Raw genomic sequence first — 6649 nt, 5'->3', positions numbered from 1 at the left:
TTTGTTCTTGTGGGTTTTCTATTTTTATTTCAATTCTTATTACCTTTTTTTTTTCTATACTATCATCTTTATCATCATCATCTTCTCATCCCCACTCTCACCACTTCACTCTCCTTCCTTCTACTGTGGTAAAATCCATTGCTCTCCTTCCCAACAACTCATTCTGCCCCTTCTCATTCACTCTCTTCTCCTGCCCTCACCTTCCCCTCCTATTCTCCTCCAACCTGTCACCAGACTACCCCTCCCTCCTACACACTCATCACCCACTGACAAACTAAATATACCAACTTTACACAGCCCCAATCTCCTGCAATTCCTGACACAAGCACCCTCCACTACAACAACAAAAATACACCAATACAAACAAGGACCACAAAAACCAGCAGGCTCTACTCTTCTTCCCCTACTCACCCACTTCACTTTCCACTGCCCCTTTTGGGGCCAACCTATCCAACTCCCCAAATTTCTATAGCTAGCCTAACAAATTTTAACCCCCCACCAAATGCCACTGCTTATAGATATTACCACCAAGAGATCTTCTATATAACATATAAACTAATGGTTGAGTATTGAACCTGTGAGCCAGTTATTCCTAAGTTAAAACTCCAGACCAGGGACAGAAATAGCACACAACCTAGCTACGATCCAAGACAGCCACAAAAGAAATATTAAATCAAGGGAAAGAAAACAGGTGACTAAAACCACTAACTAGCCTATCAGAGATACAGGTGCACAGTGCCAAGTGGAGATATGGGAAGAAGAAAAAGGGATGGAAACAACTATCCCCCCAAAAATAATTTAATACAGGTTTCAGAGAAAAATGAAGAAAATGGATACCCAGTTCCTGACCCCAATAAAACAAAGATAATTGACAGGAAGGAACACAGTGATGTCCACAAAAACACTCTGAAAGAAGAAATCTTGCAAGTAATCTGAGAATTTCATGGAGAAGATACCAGATGTCATTAACCAAAATGTACAAGTTGTAGTAAAGAAATTTCAAGACATCAAAAATAAAGAATATGAGAAGACAGTGAAACAAATAAATGAACTTATAGGAGCCCTAAATAAACACCAAAGTGAAACAGAGAACACAATAAAGAGATAAATGAATTAAAGATGAAATAGAAAATATTAAAGAGAAAGTGACCCAGGATATGGAAAACCTCAGAAAAAAGAATGAAACATAAACACAAAACACAGTGGAAGGCCACTCCAGCAGACTAGAAAAAGCAGAAGACAGAATCTCAGAACTTGAAGATAAAATAGAAATTAAAGATAAACTGAAGAACTGTTAGTCATACAACTCAAGGCCTGTGAAAGGAATATGTAAGAACTCACCAATTTCATCAAAAGATCAAACATGAGAATCATGGGCATTGAAGAAGGAGAAGAGGTCTAAGCAAAAGGGATTCATAATATGTTCACTAAAATAATAATGGAGAATTTCCCAAATCCCTAGAAATTATGCCATTCAGGTACAGGAAGCCTCCAGGACACCAAAAAGACTTGACCAAAATAGAACTAGCGCATGATATATTCTCATTTAAACAAGAAGCACAGAGAACAGAGAAAGAATATTGAAGGCTGTAAGAGAGAAAAAACAAACAACATACAAAGGTAAACCCATCAAAGTCACAGCAGATTTCTTAAAGAGAACCTCAAAAGCAAGAAGGGCATTGAGTGAAGTATTCTGGGCACTGAATGAAAATGATTTCATTTAGTAGGATACTTTACCCAGAAAAATGATCGTTCAAAATAGATGGAGCAAGTCACTGGAGCCATGCTTGGCTGAGGTGAAGCACAGGGAGAGCTGAAACCTTGGCACTCTGAACCCTTATCCCATGTATGTCTTCTCCATGCCACGATACACTGAAAGAACAGGCAGGCTGCCACCCACACATTGCCACCACCTGCCTGCCTGCCCGCCGGCTGCCAACTCCAAACGTGCTTGGGAGACCTTTGCCAGACCAAACAGGTGAGCTCCAAGCATGACATGGTATCCCTCAGCCACACCTGGGATAAACCAGCCTAACCCCCTGGACAGACTGACCCTCCGACCAAAACATAAAACAAACTGAATAAACAAGGGAACTGAGAGGAATCCAAAATGGCGATTGAGAAACAGACGTAAACAGAGTGAGCTCCATGAATCAGGGACCTACCTGAGACACTACAGCCACATTTTGTGGAGGTGACACACTAGGGAGAGTTGAAAGTTTGGCACCCTGAACCTCTAGCCTGTGGAAGGCTTATCCATGCCTCAATACACTGAGAGAACAGATGGGCCACCACCTGTTCGCCAACGCTGCCAGCTGGCCAACACTGACTACCACCCACTGATGCCCGCAGGCTGCTGGCTCCAAATGTGCTTGGGAGACCTTCAGCAGACCAAAAAGAGTTAGTTCCTGCTGGAGCCACACATGGCAGAAAAAAACAGAAAAAACAAAACTGAAACCTTGAACCCCCAGCCCATACAAAACTTCTCCATGCCATAACACTGAAAAAACAGGAGGACTCCCACACTGCCAGATGCCTGCTGTAAACCTCCTTAGGAGACACAGACAAACAGGACAGGATGCTGAAGGAGTAATACCAGAACTACGAAGACTGAAATTTTACTGTTCCTGAACCTAGAATTATTTTTTCTTTTTCTTTTTTCTCTTTCTTACTCGGTTTTGTTAGTTTTACTATTGTAAGTTAACTACTAAATTACACATAGACCAGGGACAGAAACAGCACCAAGTGGAATGATGGGAAGATGAAAAAGGTATAGAAACCATTCTTCCCCCCAAAATAAATTAGTACAGAATTCAGAGGGAAATGAAGAAAATGGATACCCAGATCCAGACTCCAACAAAACAAAGATAAACTATGCCAAGGAACCCCACAAAGTCCACAAAAACACCCTGAAAGAAGAAATCAATGATAATTTTACAGAGATGTTACTAGACATGGTCAACCAAAGTGTACAGGAGGCCCTCAAGAAAATCCAAGATGACAAAAACACAGAATATGAGAAAACACAAAAACAAATAAATGAACTCATAGGAGCCCTAAATAAACATCAAAGTGAATCAGAGAACACCATAAATAGAGAGATAAATGAATTTAGGATGAAGATTAACAATATTATAGAACAAGTGACCCATGATAAGAAAACCTCAGAAAAAAAGAATGAAACAGAAATACAAAACACAATGGAAGGCCACTCCAGCAGACTAGAACAAGCAGAAGACAGAATCTCAGAACTTGAAGATGAAATGGTGATTAAAGGAAAAACTGAAAAACTATTAGTCAGACAGCACAAGACCTGTGAAAGGAATATGCAAGAACTCACTGACTCCATCAAAAGACCAATCCTGCAAGAGAGAGAAAAAACAAATAACATATTAAACCCATCAAAATCACAGCAGATTTCTCCATGGAAACCTTAAAAGGAAGAAGAGCATGGAGTGAGGTCTTCCAAGCACTGAACGAATATAACTTCAATCCTAGGATACTCAACCCAGCAAAATTATCATTCTAAATAGATGGAGCAATAAAAGTCTTCCATGATAAGCAGAAACTAAAACAAATATGACTACCAAGTTGCCACTACAAAGGATTCTTCAAGGAATTCTGCACACAGAAAGTGAAAGCAAACAAAACCATGAAAGGACAGGCAGTACCAAACCACAGCAGAAGAAAAGGCAAGAAAGTAGAGACTAACATTGATTCAGCTACACACAAACCCATAAACAACAAAGACATGACAGGAATCACCACATATCTATCAATACTAACAATGAATGTTAACGAACTTAATTCCTCCATCAAAAGACACTGTTTGACAAACTGGATTAAAAAGGAAGATCCAACAATCTGTTGCCTACAGGAGACCCATATCATCAACAGAAACAAGCACTGGCTAAGGGTGAAAAGCTGGAAGAAGATTTATCAAGCCAATGGCCCCTGAAAACAGGCAGGAGTAGCAATACTTATCTTGGACAAAGTAGACTTCAAACTTACATTGATTAAATGAGATAAGAAGGATACCTCATACTAATAAAAACGGAAATACATCAAAGGGGAACAACAATTATCAACCTATACGCACCCAATTTCATCAAACATACACTAATAGACATAAAAGCATATATTGACTCCAACACACTGGTACTGGGAGACTTTAATACCTACCTATTACTAATAGATAGGTCATCCAAACAAAAATCAATAAGAAATTCTAGAACTAAATCACACCATAGATCAAATGGACCTAGGTGATGTCTACAGAATATTTCATCCAACATCTGCACTATAACATTCTGGTCAGCAGCCCATGGAACTTTCTCCAAAATTGATCATATCTTAGGGCACAAAGCAAGCCTCAGCAAATATAAGAAAATAAAATTAATCTCATGCTTTCTGTGTGATCCCAATGCATTAAAACTAGAACTCAACAACAAAAACAACAGCAGAAAATACACAAACAATTGGAAGCTGAACAACACATTGGTCAATGGAATTAATGAGAATGAAAACACAACCTACCAGAACTTATGCGGCAGAGCAAAGGCAGTCCTAAGAGGAAAGTTTATAGCCATGAGTGCATATCTTAAAAGGATGGAAAGATCGCAAATAAAAAACCTAATGCTGTATCTCAAACACCTTGAAAAACAAGAACAAGCAAATCCCAAACTAAGCAGGAGATAAATAATAAAAATAAAGGCTGAAATTAATGAAATAGAGACCAGAAAAAACCATATAAAGAATCACTGAAACAAAAAGCTGGTTCTTTGAAAAAATAAATAAGATTGACAGACCCCTGGCAAATCTGACTAAAATGAGGAGGGAAGAAACCTAAATTTGTAAAATCATAAACACAAAAGGGGAGATAATAACAAACACCAAATAAATCCAGGGAATCATCTGAGACTACTTTGAGAGCCTATGTTCCAATAAATTTGAAAATCTTGAAGAAATGGACAAATTTCTAGATACTTATGAACATCCAAAACTGAACCAAGAGGACATTAATCACCTGAATAGATCTATAACACAGAAAAATTGAAGCAGCAATAAAGAGTCTCTCAAAAAAGAAAACTCCACAACCTGAGAGATTCATTGCTGAATTCTATGAGACCTTTAAAGAGAAATTAATACCAAGTCTCCTTAAACTTTTCCACAAAATAGAAAGGGAGGAATATTGCCTAACTCATTCTATGTAGCCAGTATTAAACTCATCCCCAAACCAGCAAAGACATATCCAAAAAGGGGAAAAACAGGCCAATCTCCTTAGTGAACATTGATGCAAAAATCCTCAATATAATAATAGCAAACTGAATCCAGCAACACATCAGAAAGATCATTCACCACAACCAAATCGGCTTCATCCCAGGGATATAGGGGTGGTTCAATATATACAAATATATAAATGTAATATAGCACATTAATAGAAGCAAAGACAAAAACCACTTTATCATCTCAGTAGATATAGAAAAAGACTTAATAAGATCCAATGCCACTTCATGACAAAAGCTCTAAGAAAACTAGGAATAGAAGGAATGTACCTCAACATTATAAAGGCTATATATGACAAACCTATAACAAACATCATACTTAACAGTGAAAAACTAAAACCATTTTCTCTAAAATCAGGAATGAGACAAGGGTGCCCACTATCCCCAATCTTATTCAACATAACCCTGGAATTCCTAGCCAGAACAATAAGGGAAGAAGAAAAAATGAAAAGAATATAAATAGGTAATGAAACTGTCAAAATATCCCTGTTTGCAGATGACATGATCCTATACCTCAAAGACCAAAAAAAAAAAAAAACTCTACCCCAAAACTCCTAGATGCCATAAATAGCTTCAGCAATGTGTCAGGATACAAAATCAACTTACAAAAAATATTAGCTTTTCTATACACCAACAATGAACAAATTGAGCAAGAATATATGAAAACAATTCCATTTACAATAGCCTCAAAGAAATCAAATCAAACAATGGACATGAGTGACCTCTACAAGGAGAACTACAAACCTCTGAAGAAAGAGATTGAGGAGGACTTCAGAAGGTGCAAAGGTCTCCCATGCTCATGGATTGGTAGAATCAACAAAGTAAAAATGGCTATACTACCAAACGCAATCTACATGTTCAAGGCAATTCCCATCAAAATTCCAATGACATTCATAACAGAGATTGAAAAATTGACCCTAAACTTCATTTGGAAACATAAGAGACCGCAAATAGCCAAGGCAATACTGAGCAAAAAGAGCAATGCTGGAGGTATCACAATACCAGACTTCAAACTATATTACAAAGCAATAGCGATAAAACCAGCATGGTACTGCCACAAAAACAGATATGAAAACCAGTGGAGCAAAATAGAGGACCCAGATATGAATCCATGCAGGTATGTCCACCTTATTTTTGACAAAGGAGCTGAAAACATATGGAGAATAGACAGCCTTTTCAATTAATATTTCTGGGAAAAGTGGTTATCTACCTGCATAAAACTGAAACTAGATGCATGTCTATCACCTTGTACTAGTATCAACTGATAGTGGATCAATGACCTTAATATCAGAACCAAAACTCTGAAGTAACTACAGGAAAGAGCAGGGAATACTCTGGAAGCAATAGGTGTAGGCAATGACTTC

Source organism: Castor canadensis, chromosome 9 (genome assembly GCF_047511655.1).
Source record: "Castor canadensis chromosome 9, mCasCan1.hap1v2, whole genome shotgun sequence".
Classification (NCBI taxonomy): domain Eukaryota; kingdom Metazoa; phylum Chordata; class Mammalia; order Rodentia; family Castoridae; genus Castor; species Castor canadensis.
Note: the sequence above shows the minus strand (reverse complement) of the source record.